The 17,271-nt window shown below is 42.0% G+C and overlaps 1 long non-coding RNA gene across 8 annotated transcripts in view; it reads left to right on the top strand.

The window, feature by feature from the left end:
• Window positions 1-10,769, top strand: part of LOC112640772 (uncharacterized) — a 152,765-nt gene extending 141,996 nt beyond the window's left edge. For all 8 annotated transcript variants that reach the window (XR_007411404.1, XR_007411407.1, XR_007411411.1 and 5 more), the window contains one exon: window positions 5,694-10,769. This is a non-coding gene — a long non-coding RNA (uncharacterized LOC112640772). The remainder of the gene's footprint in view (window positions 1-5,693) is intronic.
• Window positions 10,770-17,271: the final 6,502 nt, after the last annotated feature.

The raw sequence follows: 17,271 nt of genomic DNA, 5'->3' as shown, positions 1-17,271 counted from the left end.
AATAAAAATTAAAAAAAAAACAAAAAAAAATATAAACTTATGGATACATGAATATGTATATGTCACTTTTATTGTGCCATTTTATAGCCTTACAAATTTCAACAAAATATACAACTTATTTTGGGGCCCAATGAAATAACAGTATGAAGGTATCGCTCAGTTAAACATATGATAGATACGTAGAATTAGTTATATTCAAGAATGACAGGGTGGTGCAGAATTTTATACTGTTATGAATGAATAAAAAAATTGGGGCAGCCGGAGGGGCTCAGCGGTTTAGCGCCGCCTTCAGCCCAGGGCGTGACCCTGGAGACCCAGGATCGAACCCCACGTCGGGCTCCCTGCATGGAGCCTGCTTCTCTCTGTGCCTCTCTCTCTGTTTCTCTCATGAATAAATAAATACAATATTTTTAAAAATTGTGAGATCCATCTTCAAATATTAATTGCATGTCCCACTTATTTACTGCTGGGTTAACAAACCTTCCCAAAACTTAGTAGCTTAAAACAATAACTTATTATTATGTTTCACTGCTCTGGAGGTTAACAGACAAGGCTGGGCACTTCTCAGTCGGGGTCAGCTGAGGCAGGAGTCATCTGAAAGCGTCTTTGAAACTCACGTGTCTTGCTCCTGGGCCAGAGTATCTGCAAGAGCTGGGGACTGGGAGGGCATTTCTCTCTCTCTTCTCTCCGAGTGGCCACTCTCCATTTCTGACTTTGGCTTCATACGGCATGACAAATTAAAGAGCAAGGCACCGAGGGGGGGGCACTTGATGGGATGAGCACTGGGTGTTATTCTATATGTTGGCAAATTGAACACCAATAAAAAATAAATTTATAAAAAAATAAAAATAAAAATAAAGAGCAAGCATTCCAAGAGATTCAAGTAGAGGCTTCAAGACCTGGGAGTTAGGGTTGGAAGTCATGCAGCATCATTTTCACTGTCTTCTCTTAGGCAAAGATGTCACAAACCAGCTCGGATCCAAAGGAGTAGATACAGGGAAGGAAGAAATGGACGTTAACCACCCCTGAAACAAGCTATAATTTATTTGGAGAATAAAGTTGAGGACCTAATAACTGCACTGACCTCTGAGATGCCTAATTTGGCAATTCATTCCAAACTATCTGGACGCCAGATAATTAAGCCCAAATAACTCTGAACTTCTCAGTTCAAGAAGTAAGTTCTAGAATAGTTCTGTATCATCTCGCATATTCTCAAGGAGGCCTCTGTTTTTCCAGTCTGTCTTCTGGTCCTTGGGTCCCTAAAATCCCCTCCCTCTCCACATCAGCAGCACCCTGGCTAGTCTAGGTAGTTCTGATTCTGTAGTTAATTATCATTTCAGTGAGCTTAAAACCTGTCATCCTGAATAGCCAGAAAAATATCTTGTTTTCTTTTATTCACTTTGAGTTAATTTCTTTTTCTTGTAGAGTTCGTTCATCCCATTTCGGTAAGACTTCCTATAATTTTTATAATGTACTCCCCTTCCTCAAAATGACATTCATAGATAAGGTTAACACGTAAGTTGTCACTTTAATTTGATAAAACATAAAATCTCTACCTTATAAAGTATTTTGAATGCCTTAAAACCTTTGCCTTTGCTGCACACACAGGCAGAATGGAGTGATATTTTAAGATTTCCTGCAACTAGAAAGGTATGGAAAGTTTGACTGATTTATATTGTGTTCTGACTTCCTGAGGCAGTTTTCCTACTGCTATTCCATTTTACTCATACCACGAAACAAAGCTTGTTGTGTGTGTGTGTGTGTGTGTGTGTGTGTGTGTGTGTGTGTTTTAATCAAAATTCAGCCTAGAACTATGTATGTCAGTTTTGTTCTTTGTCTCTTAAACTTAATTTTTATGGAATCTTCTAGGAGTAGCGATTTTATTTATTTTTTAATTTCTGTGGAGGGGATGATTCTGGAAGCATCTGAGAATAAGAATTCCCAGTTTAATTTTCAAAATTCCCTTTAGGAATAAATAACTCTACTATTTAACATACATTTGGTGCTCTATAATTGCAGTTTTTACCTGTACCACAGAATTTAAGATTTTATTATCTATTATCTAAGTACTTTGTGTGTGACCATCACATCTTCTGCAACAGCAGTGTTTCTTTTTCAGAGCAGGAATCATATTTTACAGTTCTTTCGTATCCCTGAAGCTTGTCCCATAGTGTTAGATGGGTATGTGTCAAAGCTTTCTCCATAAATCCATGTTTATGTTACATTCTTTCAGTGCTTAGAGTTTGAGTCCTACTTGCCTTCCTTAACCACACTCTATAGAAACATTATAAATTTTCCTGGACTAGCTTAGTCTTTTTTTTTTTTTTTAAGATTTATTTATTTAAGAGAGCAGGAGAGAGAGAGATAGAGAGAGAGAGAGGAGCAGGGCGAAGGGCAGAGGGTGAGAGAGAGAATCCTCAAGCAGACTCCCTGCTGAGTGAGGAACCCATGTGGCGCTGGATCTCATGACCTAAGATCATGACCTGAGCTGAAACCAAGAGTCAGAGGCTCAACCGACTGAACCACCCAGGCATCCCCCACCCCAGCCTAGTATTAAGAAACATTACCAGTTATTTGTATATAGGTTTTTCTCATTTGACTCTTTCCCCTAAGAACAGAGATAGGAAATTTTAATCTTTTGAAAAAATCTTTCTCTCTCTGATATTCGTTTCTTTCTGTGGCTCTTTATTTATCTGGTGTGGAAGCTACGCACACGGCTCTCAAACCAGACTGTGTGGGTTCAAATCCCAGTCGCGACATTTACTAGTTTCATGTATTCACAGGGAAACCTTCAGTGCCTCAGTTTCAAAAGGCAGCTCATAATCGTACTAACTACTTAATACGGTTGTTGTGAGGACTAAATGAGTTTGCTCATGAAAGCAAATAGAACAATTCTGTAGTAATTGAGCAATAAATGTTAGCTGCTGTTATTGTGGCATTGTTTATTTAGATTTAATAGTTTTTATTCTTTGCTAATTGTATCGTCTTCTTAATGATTTTACTAAATGCCCACTGAAGCAATCACGTTTTGAAAACATTTTGAAAGCAGATTGCTTTCACCCACCACCTTGTTTCTAAACTGTTACCTGGTCTTTAAAAAAAAAAAAAAAAAAAAAAAAAAATCAGGGCAGCCCTGGTGGCCCAGCGGTTTAGCACTGCCTTCGGCCCAGGGTGTGATCCTGGAGACCCAGGATCGAGTCCCATGTCAGACTCCCTGCATGGAGCCTGCTTCTCCCTCTGCCTGTGGCTCTGCCTCTCACTCTCTCTCTGCCTGTCATGAATAAATAAATAAAATCTTAAAAAAAAAGTCAGAATTTTTTTCTATTACTATTATTTAATCCTTCCAGCTTTCAGCAAAAATTTTAAACCATGTGTTAGAGATACTGCTATAGGCAAAATGTTTATGTCCACCCACCCCCAATATATATGTTGAAGCCTAATCCCTGTTATGATGGTATTTGGAGGTGAAACCTTTGGAAGCAAAGTGGGTCATGAGAGTGGAGCCCTCATGAATGGGATTAGTTTCCTCAGAGACAAGATTTTCTAAGGAGAGAGAATTGAAGATGGCGAAGAAATATGAGATTCAAAGACATTTCCCTTCTGAGGTAACAATTCTGTGGCTGTTGGAAGTAGATAGTGAGAGAGAGAGAGAGAGAGAGAGAAAAGAGAGAGAGAGAGATCCTGAGGCTGACATTGCTATTTGTAGGTTAGGAGGCTTGAAACATCTACATTTTTAGGCATCATCCTGGGTGCTGTGGATGAGTAAGACACATTTTCTTCCCCGAGGTTCTCAAAAACATTCACTTACATGAATAGACACAGTAAAAAGATTCCTTTTCTAGGTGGGATTTTTGTAACTTCATCACCCTTTATTTTTTTCAAATGGGAGGAATAAGTTATTGAAGACACTTTCACTGAACTATTGTGAAATTATGTGAGATTGTGAAATTATGGATATTAGAACATCCCAAAATTCATTCTTCTTCATTTTAGTCACCAGGTATCTTCAGCACTGAATTTCCCAGATCAGTTTTCTATCCCTAATATATAAGGAGAGTTCAAACATATTTACTAGTCCAACTTTTTTAATGTTTTTTTAAAGATTTTATGTATTTATTAATGAGAGAGAGAGGCAGAGACACAGGCAGAGGGAGAAGCAGGCTCCCTGTGGGGAGCCTGATGGGGGACTCCATCCCAAGACACTGGGATCATGTCCTGAGCCAAACGCAGGTGCTCAACCACTGAGCCACTCAGGCACCCCCTTTTTAATGTTTTTAAAGAATATAATGAGAGGCATCTCACTAAGATTTAAGAGAAGCCCTTTGGTTCCTAGCATGCAAGATCTTGGAGTTGCAAATCTCAGCAAATATCAATTCTTTAAATGACATAGATTGACAAGAAATGGAAAGAACCGTTAAGAATGATAATTTTAAAAAAAAGCTAACGTACCATGACACATAAAGAAAAGAGACATTTCCAGAGAAGTAGTCTGTTCTTCTGATTATTAATTTTCTTTCTTCTAGCTGACTAATAAATAACATTTTCAGTTACTTGTACCTTTTAAAGCTTTTTGCTGCTGGGTTGTTTATATCACTGTGGCATACGTATCCTGAGTACAACTCTTACTATCAACCCTTCTGAGGTTGCTCGTGGTTTCAGTTTCTTCATGTTCTTACGCCGGACACTCAGAAGAGTATAAATCATTTTCGTTAAATTTGTCATCTTTTCTATTATGTCATTGACCTATCTTCATATACTATACCCTCTTAATCTTTACCTGCAAGATTAAATAAAGAATTCACACTGGCTCACGAAAACTTTAATTCCTCCCAGAGATTTTTAAAAAGTATATAATAAGTCATGGTGGAGTTAGAAAAAAGAGCGGTCAGGGGCACCTGGGTGGTTCAGCTCAGGTCGTGATCCCAGGGTCCTGGGATCGAGTCCCACATTGGGCTCCCCGCAGGGAGGCTGCTTCTCCCTCTGCCTGTTTCTCTGCCTCTCTCTGTATCTCTCATGAATAAATAAATAAAATCTTTAAAAAAGAAAGAAAGAAAGCAGTCAGATGATTCAGTTCCCTGGGGGAAGCATTTCAATCAGGAGGAACATAGGGGACAGAGAACACAGAGTAAAGGGAGACAAAGGAGAAAAAGAACTCCCCCAGAAATGAGTCATAAAGGCATAGAAGGGGGCTGCTAAGTGTATTTCTTTATAGGATGAGAGAATGTGAAAGTACATGCCAGTGAAAGGATGGAGGTAAGTGACTGACATCCTGTTGCCATGGCAGCCCCTAAAGAAAGCAGGGCAGGGCAATTATTTATTTCCTGTCAATGATTTCCATATATAAACAAATAAATATTTACATAGGACAGTTAATTATTGAAATTCCTTATGAGGGGAAAAATTTAACCTCTTAGGGTTCAGCTATGCTTTCTGACATAAAAGAAAATGTTCTATCAGGATCAGTGCTCGAGGGGGCACCAGAGGGGCTTCGAAATGGTCCATTTGTTAAGCTGGCCTTTAGTCCAATGTGCATTTTGTGATAAGTCATTGTGTAGTACGTTAATATTTCAGGCATGAGTATTATGTTTCTATTAAAAAGAAAACATTTGACTTCTTGCTTTTTAAATCCTACTTCGTTTTTTGAGTGTATCGCAGATTACCTAAACCTCTTTATCATTTGTGTCTTTCTGAAGGGATCCGGTGTTTTTCTTCTAATTCAAGTCAACTCAACAAACACTGAGGGTCGGAATGTGCCAGATACGAAAGATGAAGAAGGTCTACTGTCAAGAAGCTCAAGTCTAGTGGGGAGACGTGATGCAGGGGCACAACAGTCCAGATGTGTAAATGGTCTTATTGGTATTTACCTGTAAAAGCTTTTACTCCTCTAAAAGCAGGAGTGGCTTGGGAGAAGTAGGGAAGACCTCGTCTAGCAGGTGTTTATTGAGCTGAAGAGTCAATTCATACTGAAGCAGAAATCTCCTAAGGTGCATTTCAGACATAAGCAAAGGCATGCTTCATGCACACACACACACACACACACACAACACACACACACGCACGTGCACACATCCACTATTTGTAAGGTACAAGATGGTCAGTGTGCTGAATTAGATGCCTAGGTTGTGTGAGGAGAGGACAAGAACAGGACTTATTTAAAACCTTAGAAGACCCTAAGCAAATGAGAAGATAATGCCATTCTCCATCCTCTACAGATAAAACTAAATAAAAACTAATCCTACATCATAAAGCAAGTGTAGGGAAATCAATAGAGTTCTAATTTTTCACTACTTTGATGCATTGTAATAACAAATATAAAAAATTTTTCCTAATATTTCTTCTCCTTTTTAAGGTATATTAAGAACTTACAGATGGCAATTACAGCTAGCTTTCACTGATGCCTTACTAAATTCCGGGAGCTATGATAAACCCTTCATGTAGATTATGTCACGGAACCCTCCCAACAGCCTTAGGGGGAAAATACTATTGTTGCTTTTATTATTATTATTATAGGTAAAGAAATCGAGGCTTAGAGAGATTAATTAACTTACCCACAGTCACACAGCTAGAATGTGATCCACCCAGGACTGATGGGGTGGGCAGTCTGACAACACGATCCAAAGGAATTCTCTGCCTCAACATCATGCCTCAAGGAGTCAGTATATTAGAAGGCTTGGCAAGTGCAAAGTGTTTCCTCCTCGCAATGCTCTTCAGGCCTTGGATTCATTCACTCATTCAGTCAATAATTATCAAGTACCTACTATGTGCTAAGACTGTGGTAGGCACGGAGGATCAGAGGAGATTATTATGGAAGTTATCTCTGTCCTCGTGGAGTTACCATCGGCTGATCACAATTAAGTGTGAGGAGAATTCTGGCAAGGATGGTCCTAAAGAAACGTGAGAAGTTCGAGCTAGTTCAGGAACCCAGGAATTGCTCTCTAAAGAAGTGAGGACTAGGGGCATCTGGGTGGCTCAGTTGGTTACGCACCTGCCTTCAGGTCAAGATCTCAGGGCCCTGGGATCCAGCTGCAAGTCCGACTCTCTGCTCCCTGGGGTGTCTAATGCTCCCTCTCCCTTTCCCTTCCCTCCACCCCTGCTCATGCTGTCTCTGCTCTCTCTCTCTCTCCTTCCAAATAAATAAATAAATAAATAAATGATCTTTAAAAAAAAAAAGTGAGGACTACACTGAGATCTAAGGGACCAGCGGAAGTTCCCCTGGTGAACTGGAGAAAGGAGCTTTCTGCAAGGTAAATGCCAGGAGAGGTGAGCATGCAAACCGGGCACAGCTCCTCCTCTGAGGAAGGATTTGCTGCCCCAGGCAGTGGCTGTGCTGACAGCCCTATGGTCATTGCCTCAGCTGCAGAAAGGTGCCTCGCCCAAGGTCACGTCCGCACAGGCCACTTGAGGGGCCCTTTCGGTGGCACAGGAGCCTGCACGTTTGGCTGAGGCTGTCATGGGCCTCACAGCCTGATTTCTCCCTTTCCAATCCTGCTTCCGCCCCCTCCCTTCCACGGGGGTGACTTCAAGGGCACTCCCTAATAAACATCCTGAGCACTAACCCTGCCCGAGTCTGTTTCCCGGAGAACCCAAAGGGCACTGCAGCGCGAGGCCTTTGATGAGTTAAGGTCCTAAGGGGCTTTCAGAATGACTGTGGGTTGAGTGGGCAAGAGAGATGGAGTGAGGCTGCAAAGGTGGGCAAGGGTCAAATAAATCCCAAAGCACCTGATAAACCATGCTAAAGACTTCTTTTTTTAATTTTATTTACTTATTCATGAGACACACAAAGAGAGATGCTCAACGTTTCAAGTATAATGATTCATTATACCTTAGGCTGAAATGCTGCTAGTTACCAAAACCATGGTTGTTTGAAATTTTTTTCCTCCAGGTTTTATTTAAATTCCAGCTAGTTAACATACAGTGTAATATTAGTTTCAGGTATAGAATTTAGTAATTCATCACTTCCATATTACACCCAGTGCTCACCAGTACAAGGGCCCGCCTTGATCCCCATCACCTGTTTAACCCATCTCCCCCTCCACCGCCCCGCCCACATCCCATCTGGGGACCATCAGTTTCCTTTGAAACTATTAACAAAAGAAAATGATTCGTGAAACTCACCCACAAGCATTTATTTTGGGACACATAAATAAGACATTGGGCAAAAGACTCCTCTCACCAAAAAATGTGGCCAAGTGACTTAGGAATCTGAAAGCTGAAGAGTGGCTTTAGGAGGTGAATAAGTAGATGAGAGAGAGGTCTGCTGAATTTCTCTAGCACCTCAGTGCGTGCTCAACACATCCGCACTTACGTGCACGCACACACACTCACACATTCACACATGCGTATACAAACAACACTACACCTTTTTCTTCCACACATCACTTTCAACCCAGATTAGTTCAGCAATGGCTTCATGTGACTGTTTTCTTTGTCTGCACCCTCTAAAAAGGATTAAAACCAAAAACATTAAAAAACATACCCTTGGATTCAAACTTCAGAACTATTTGATCGTGCATGTAAAGATGCAAGCCCTAGAATGGGTCACAAAATCCCAACCTTTCACCTCTAAAGGATAGTTTTACATCCAGCACAGTGATGTAGCCAGAGGCAGCCAGAGGCATACATACAATCATATCTTTTCCGAGTGAACGAAACCAAGCTTCTGCTTCTGTGATTGCACCTTCTCTGAGATCCTGTCCCTTCACCTTGGCATGCCCGAGAAACCAGTGTGAGCCCTTCCTCCAGGGTAACATATGCTCCATCTGATTGTTAATGTTTGTAAAGTTTATACTTTGCTTTTCTGCTGTGTGTACCTTTCTTTATATTTTAATCTTTTTCTTCTATTCCACATAGCCTGGAAGTTTTTACATTGTCTTGGAAAAGGGAGTGTGTGTCTACTTTCCATTTCTGAGTTTCTGGCTTCTTATTTTGCAAGTGTAACCATCACAGCCTATGAGAGGTGCTTGTCCCTTCACATTCCCACCAGGCCTCAGACGTATTTACCTGATAGCATGTTTGCGGTGGGTTAAACCGGATCCATGCTATCTTCCTGCCAAGTATGATATGATGTGTAAACGTTCATATCGTGCCGTCACTGAGCATAAGCCACTGTTTTCTTTTATACGTATTAAGTCCCACACATCACAAGAAAGGAATCCCGTTATCTCGGGCCGGCTGGGAATATTAGGGCGGCTGCGAGGCTTGTATGGGTTACAGTTCAAGTTGTCTTTTTTCTTGTCAAATGTTTTGTCTAGTTTTCATACTTGTGGCAATGTTTTCAAAGATCTTTTCTGGATATTTTACCATGGATCTGATCATTTTCCAGAGAACTAAGAACTTTTAACCCTTCGGTTCATTGACCAACGACCCCATTTAGCACGTTACTGCAGGGCGTGTGCACCTACCTGGCAAAGTCCCATCCAGCTGCGAAATATCCTGGTGTCCTCTGAACCTCTAGCGTGGAAAAAATAGTAAAAGTGAAAGGAACTTTTGGTTTCTGCCTAAACACGTATGTCATTTAGCTGACCTAAACAGGATGTGAGTCGTATTGATTTTGTTCTAGAGGCTTTAATACCCATTTTATTTGCAAGCAAAGAAATTAAAAGAAAGAAAATGGAAAACTCCATTCTTCCTCCGATTTCCTCTTAGGGTTTTCTCAAAGGTTGCAGCCAAGATACAACAGAGCTTAGTTTCGGGAAATGGTAACAACGTTGTAGAATTTTGGAGTGACTGTTAGTTAAACCAAGGTAATGTTATAACTCATGTCAGTTTTTTGGGGTTCTTGTAATACTTCAGAGAGAAATCCAACGTGACTCTTTCTTCCAATTGAGCCACCGCGAGGGGCCTAGGGCATACCGTGGGGCCTCCTGCCTCCTTCGCGCACCAGGGCTGGGCCCCTAGCTGTAGCAGCGCCCTTCCAGGCGGTCCCTCCCAATCCACAGCTTCAGCATTCAGTTCTCCTACTGTCCATCGCCTGTCCATCCAGCCATCTGTCCACCCCATTCATATTACAGAACTCCTGATGGAAATGCTGGTAAGCTCATAACACAGGGAGAAACTGAATTTCCCAGCTTTGCCAGAACATGGTGCTCACTAGAGGAGTGGAAAAGCAATTGGAAACCATAAACAGGGACAGCAGAGAGAGTAAACAAAGTGTGGAAGGGCGAGGCTTGTCTTGATGAGTGACTAAGTAGGCAGCTTCCTGTGAGCCCTTTAAAGAATGATGTTTAAAAAACTGGTCCCTATTAGTTCTTGACTACAGAGCAGACCAATTTATTTGAGGGGGAAATATATATATCGATAATTATATCAAGCACAAATATATGTGGTTTACTTTTAAAGTGCAAGAGACTATGTTAGTCCAATAATCCTAGTCTCTGAAATGGGACATCTTTTGCTATATTCTTAAAAAGAAAAAAAAAAGTAACTTAGACTCATGTATCTCCATGTAGAGCCCTCATCTGTAAATTATACCCATACTCTGGATCCCTCGGGCATTGCGCAAAATAGAAACTGATTTATTTCATTAACTATCATTTAAATTTATAATGGGACAACACCTGTTACAACTTTTACATGTCCAATGTACTTCAGGAGCTCAGCACCTCTAGTCAGCTTGCAGTTGTTCCGTGCCTATCGGTGTTCTCTCTCCGAGTCAAATGTATGTTCCATAAGAACAGATGGCATTTTACTCCTCTCTTTTCCCTCTAGTCCCCAACTCAGTGCTGTGTACTTAACTGATACTTAATAAATACCGAACTGATTGAGCTAAATGAATGTGTGAGAAGTCAATAGAAGTTGCCATGTGATTATAAATCTCAGACTTTAGATGGGTAGAAATACATGCTTTCTATAAAAGAGCATGGGGAATATGGAAATGAACTCCTTGCTCAGCAAGGTATTAGCAACCTGACCATGAGCTTTGGTTTCTTTACTTCTCTGAGCTTCAGCTTCCTTAACAAGGTAAGGGTAACAATAAGTACTTGGGGATTTTTGTGAAGATTAGGGATATATGATTGAAAGTGGTTGGCATGGGGCTGGCCCACAGCCTTGAATTCATGAAGCTATTATTCCAACTTTAAAGATGAGGAGCTGGAGGGTCAGCGTTGATCTAAGTCTTCCATTATCACACCGTTATTAAATGCTAGACTTGCATGACTTGGTATATGGTGCTTAAAGATTCCCTATTTGCACTCACTTTTTAGAAAGGTCATTCCTAGGGTGGAAAGTGAACATAAGGTAGACAAAAATAGAGGCAGAGTAACAAATTAAAATAGGACCTTTCAAATGTTTTGGCCATGATCCACAGTGTTACATTGTAAACCCTGAATACATACAACCATAAAAAACAGTTGGGATTTTACTGCATGGTCTGCTACTCCATTCTGTTCTATTGCATGTTTTGAAAAATTCTGCTTATAGATGGCTGGGCGGCAGGGCGGGCAGCAGGGCTGGCTGCGGGGCTGGGGAGGTGGTCGGGGTGCGAGGGACAAATGACCTCAGGCAGGGGAGTAAGCCTGTGTGGGGAGGGTGAGGCTTTTCATGGCCTCAGTCCCCTCATCTGGTCATGGTCCTTGCCCTGGTGGTCTCAGTGGGCCACGAGGAGCTGACCCTCTCCTCCACGTGGCCACAGGCCCGGGTAGGCCCAGCATACTGGGAATGTCAGGCCAGATGGATCTGGAGGACGTGAAAGGGTCCCCTGCCACAGGAAAGCAGTACCTTTGCTGGGAATGCTTGTTCACCTGGCCCTATGCAGGACAGGAAGACATTGAGGCAAGTGGAAGACTGTTTTCTCAGAGGCCACAAAGCACATAACAAAAACAGATGGTCAGAAATGCAAATAGTGTGGAGGAGTAGACTGGGGAAAGCCCTTGAGATAGAGTGGTGAACCCCCCACAGTTGCAGCCCTCTTGGAGCTTGGCGGCAGCAACCTAGAAAACAACTAAATGAGATAAGGAGGCCACGGGACTAACACCACAGGGCCAGGAAGCTGAAAGAACATCAGGTTTGACTGTTTTGTCTTAAGCCAAGTCAACATCAGAGACCCCTTGTCATCCCTTCACTGGCCGTCACAGGAACCCTACCCTGTGCATGTTGCTCTCAAGGACCAGGACATGAAACCTGCTAAGCTGGTGATAGACAGTCATGGAATGACTCCTGCCCAAATTCAGAGTAAGCTTCAGGAAGGGGAAAGATTCGAGGGGGGGCATGATTATTGGACTCCTTGACGCTGGAAAAAATTTCATGGTGAATGAAAAACTTCACTCCTGCCCAGATCACGGAACTGGGCTAACTTGAAGTAACTGTATCTGGCTATTTCAAATCCAAGATGGTTGCGAGAGCTAATATGTAGCGAGGGGAAAGCATTTATTCCAAGGAGCAAAGGGGCAGGAGACATAAGGAGTATGGAGAGTAACACTGCGGAGAAACAAACTTTTTTCATGACCATGTTGGATATAAAATCATACTAAAATTAAATTTCCACCGAATTTGATAGTGCTATCCACTGAGAGCCATTCATATGCAGCATTTCTCCACTCGAGTTCGGTGTATCAGAGCAGAAGACTGGCTTTCTTTGTTAGATGTTTCTTTGTACTCATTGAAAATATTTTGAGTATTTTGACCTTTATAAAAAAAAAAAAAAAAGGAAAGAGTGCCAGTAAATATTTCTGTGTTGCTACTAATTTGATCCTGCTAATTTCTGGACTATATCAAAGAAGTGAGCTTAAGATGTTTTTTAAAAGCTTGTTATGGCCCAGAACATTGATTTAATGCCTCACTAAAGGGGCACAAATTTTGAAAAATAATTAGGTGATTGTTACAGTAATCCATATAAGAGAAGATAATAGGTATAACTAAAGCATTAGCAGTGGGAACGAGAGAAATAGATACAATAATTATTTAGGTAGAGTCAGTATGTCCTTAAGTTTGAAGGAAGCACAAAGTGAGGAAGTTGCCTGGTTAACTAACCTGTTTCCATCCATTGGATAGACAGCAGTGAAGGAAAAGCTATTTTGATGGAGAATAAAGTCTGTTTTGGAAATACAAAGTGTGTGATGCCCAGGAGGAGGGAGGGCATCTAGATGGAGAGGCCTCATAAGCAGTAGGAAGTGTGAGTTGGAGATGGCAAGAGAAATCTGGGCTGAAGGGATAGGCTCATTGGCATGTCAATGGTAGCTGAAGTCACAGCAATGGACTTGACTACCCAGGGGACCAGTGGGGAGGGTAGAACAAGACTGGAACTCCGATGACTAGCTGAAAGAAAGGTGGAAGGAGAAAAGGAAGACAGGAGACAGAGAAACCTTATACAGATAGAACGTAAGAGAGGAAGGCCTTTGCATATCCTTTAGTTACCTGTGCTGGGTTACTGTGTGTTGCCAATAGCACCAAGGCACCAAAGAGGTTGGATGGAAGGTGACTGGCAGCATGATATACCGAAGCATGCCGGGACAGGAGTTAGGAGGTAGTCCCAAGACAACCTTCACCTTGGTCAATTGGTTTCTCCCCCATATGCAACGAGAGCATTGAGCTGGATGATCTCTGTGATGTTTGATTTGGAGCAGGGGTGGATGTATTGAGAGTATGAGAAGATATGAAAATTAACCCATTCATTCACTCAACAAATATTTATTAAGTTCCTATGATGTTCAGTTACTGTTTTAGCCACAGAGACGTGCTGATGAACTAGATAGACTATGAAAGCTGACACTGAGTCACAAAAACAGCTCATACACAAGGAAACAATTTTAATTAGAGTGTATTTTCAGGATTGATAAAAACTACAAAAGAAATATAAAATGGGTAAGGGGGAGATAGGGTGATTTGGCTAGACTTCTTTAAGTAGCTGTGATGAATAAAATGAGGACACCTTAATGCAAAGGGCTTGCTGAAGAAGATTTCTGGAAAGAGGACAGCAAGTGCAAAGGTCTGTACCAGGAATGACTTGCATGGGGCGCCCGGGTGGCTCAGTCGGCTAAGCCTCCAATTCTTGATTTCAGCTCAGGTCATGATCTCAGGGTTGTGAGATCCAGCCTGGAGTCAGGCTCTGTGCTGGACATAGAACCTGCTTGAGATTTCCTCTCTTCCTTTCCCTGTGTCCCTCTCCAGCACCCCCACTCTCTCTCTTTAGGTAAAGTGGCGGGAAAAGGGAATGACTTGCATATCTGAGAACCAATAGGAAGGGAGAAATGAAGCGAAACCAATGCAAAGAGTGAGCTGTGGATGATGAGTTATCAGCAGAAGCCAGTCCTCACTGACCCTGGTAAGGACTTTAGATTTCCTTTGTGGCTGGGAACCTAATGGAGCGTTTTGTAGGGGTTAAGGACTTGATCTGATTTATATTCTTAAAAATTCACGTTGATAGCTGTGTAGACCAAAGATGGGTGGAAATAAAAGCAGGGAAACTGGGTAGAAGTCAATGATTTCAGTAATCCAGGTGAGAGAAGATGGGGTTGGATTAAGATGGTAGATCGAGAGGTAGAATTAGCCTTAATTGCACACCGACTACATCTGGGCTTTATTCCAAGTACTTTATATGTGTTAACATTATTTTTACATATAACCCTGTGATATTGTTATCTCCCTTTTCGTATGAGGATACTGAAGCACTCGTTCAACATTACTCTGCTAGTAAGTGGCAGGCCCAAGCTTCAACCCAAGCAACATAGCTCCAAACTTCGCCTGCTTAAACTGTGTGCTACACAAAATTGGGATACATTTCAAAGATGCAGCTAGCTTAGAACCTGATGGCTCTGATGTTGGGTACAAAAGAAAGGACACGAATCAAAGAGGACTCCTTGAACTTTTTAGAATTTTATTGTGAACAACGGTGCAACATTTAATCATATGGAGAAGGCTAGACAGAAGAGACGGGAACAAGAGCTCAGCCTGGAACACATCGAATTCAAGATGCCACATAGACCACCAGGTGAAGGCATTCCGTGGGCACTCTGAGCCTTCTGATGCCTGACAAATGACAACGCTGTTTAACTACAAGATCAAAGCAATCTAGCATAACGTTAGAGAAGTACTCTGCTGGGATCGGTCTCTCAGCCTTCTCATATACTCTTAGTCAGATGCAGTTTCCACATGGGGAAAGGAGTGGGGTGTTTTATTAATACAGCACAGCAAAACATCCAAGTCAGCCAAGCTCTCACTTTCATCAGCAGCCAGGCAGTCAGTGAGCAAATTTTTTTTTTTAGGATTTTATTTATTTATTCATGAGAGACACACACAGAGAGAGAGGTGGACACGCAGGCAGAGGGAGAAGCAGGCTCCCTGTGGGGAGCGTGATGCAGGACTTGATCCCAGGACTCCGGGATCATGACTTGAGCCAAAGGCAGATGCTCAATCACTGAGCCACCCAGGCACCCTTAAGCAAATGTTTTTAATGAGAATTTCTCAAAAATCTCATGGCTTCAGGACTTAGGAGCACCACATACTGCAAGCCTTCACTTTCTAGCATTTCTAAGAGGGCAAGTTCTCTCAACTAGAGAAGTAAAGCTGCCTTTGGCCTGGCCACCCCAGCATTCTCGCCTTCCCTGCTGCCTGTTGGTTTCTGAACTTTGTCTGCATAGCCCATGATAGGACAATCCCAACCTGCTTGGACTTACTAAATCCTGCCCCCTGTCCCCATCACCCCCCACCCCAACCTCAGTATTTGACTTTTCACTTCATGTGATCTCAGATGACCCAACACTTTTGGATAGACCTCAAGCTCAAGATTCATCCTCCTGGTCCTGCCTACTCCTTTCTGTGCCAAGCCTGGTATCTACTGAGCACTTACCTGGCACAAAATACCACGCTGCAAATGCTCTCTACCCTGGTTGGTATGGCGGTGCTTAGATAGATATGTTTTTTGATGTTCATCAAATTACATGCTTACATACTTCAACTTAAAAACCCCTCAATTTGGGATGCCTGGGTGGCTCAGTGGTTGAGCATCTGCCTTTGGCTCAGGGCATGATCCTGGGGTCCCAGGATCGAGTCCCCCATTGGGCTCCCTGCACGGAGCCTGCTTCTCCCTCTGCCTATATCTCTGCCTCTCTCTCTCTGTGTCTCTTGTGAATAAATAAATAAAATCTTAAAAAAAAAAACTCAATTTGAGGGCACCTGGGTGGCTTGGTCAATGGAGCATCTGACCCTTGATCTCAGCTCAGATCCTGGTCTCAGGGTCATGACTTCAAGCCCTGAAGGAAGCCACCCAGGGAACCTACTTTAAATAAAAGTCTCAATGGGCAGCCCTGGTGGCTCAGTGGTTTAGCACCGCCTTCAGCCCAGGGCCTGATCCTGGAGACCCGGGATCAAGTCCCACGTCAGGCTCCTTGCATGGAGCTTGCTTCTCCCTCTGCCTGTGTCTCTGCCTCTCTCTGTGTCTCTCTCTGTCTCTGTCTCTGTCTCTCTCTCTGTGTCTCTCATGAATAAATAAATAAAATCTTAAAAAAATAAATAAAAGCCTCGATTTGAAAATAGTATTATACTAGGTGCTTCTCAAATAAATTTTTTTGCCTCGTGAAGCTTATAATCCAAAGAAGGTATAATGCCGAATAATTGGAGATAACATCTATGTATGGATTAACCCCAAAATAAATGTTACAGAAATTGAATAATAAAACTGCACAGAGAAGATGGCACTTGACTTCTTTGAGCATTAGGTGTTTCATAGACTAGAGCAGCAGAGAGAAGAGGAAGATTTTAGGTAAGGAAAATAGTTCGAGCAAAGGTGCAGATGAGGGACTAAGAAGAAATCTGGGGAGACTGAGTAGATCAGCCTGGACTTCTTTTGAGAAACAGTGAAAAATAATATTGAGACAGACCCAACTTACCGAGTCTCTTAAATGTCAAGATAAGAAGTTTAGAAAGGATTGTGTGTGAGGCAAGGAGCTATCGAAAGTGATTGAGCCAAAGAAGGATGTAATCTATGTTTTTAAAGGAAATCTACTCCACCTCCCACACACATTCCACTGCAGAATGGTTGGTTTATGTGACTTGTGGTTTGAGGTATAGTGTTTACAACATATACTCCTTAACAAGGCCTTCTGGGACATGGGTCAAAGAAAAATGTCCCTGTTCTGGGTGTTCATTCGGCTTTCCATGTAGCCATGGCCTTGTTTTCATTTTGTTTCTGGCCTTTTACTATCTTTTTTCTGAGTTCTTCACATTTTCCATCCACCTTTATTTTATTTATTTATTTATTTATTTATTTATTTATTTATTTAGACCTCTGAACCTTTTATTGGCCTCTTGCTCCTCAAAGGGCACCCTGTTTCTGCTGCC

The sequence above is a fragment of the Canis lupus genome, chromosome 6 (assembly GCF_003254725.2).
Source record: "Canis lupus dingo isolate Sandy chromosome 6, ASM325472v2, whole genome shotgun sequence".
NCBI classification, from domain to species: Eukaryota; Metazoa; Chordata; class Mammalia; order Carnivora; family Canidae; genus Canis; species Canis lupus.
Note: the sequence above shows the minus strand (reverse complement) of the source record. Positions and strands in the feature narration are given on the sequence as shown.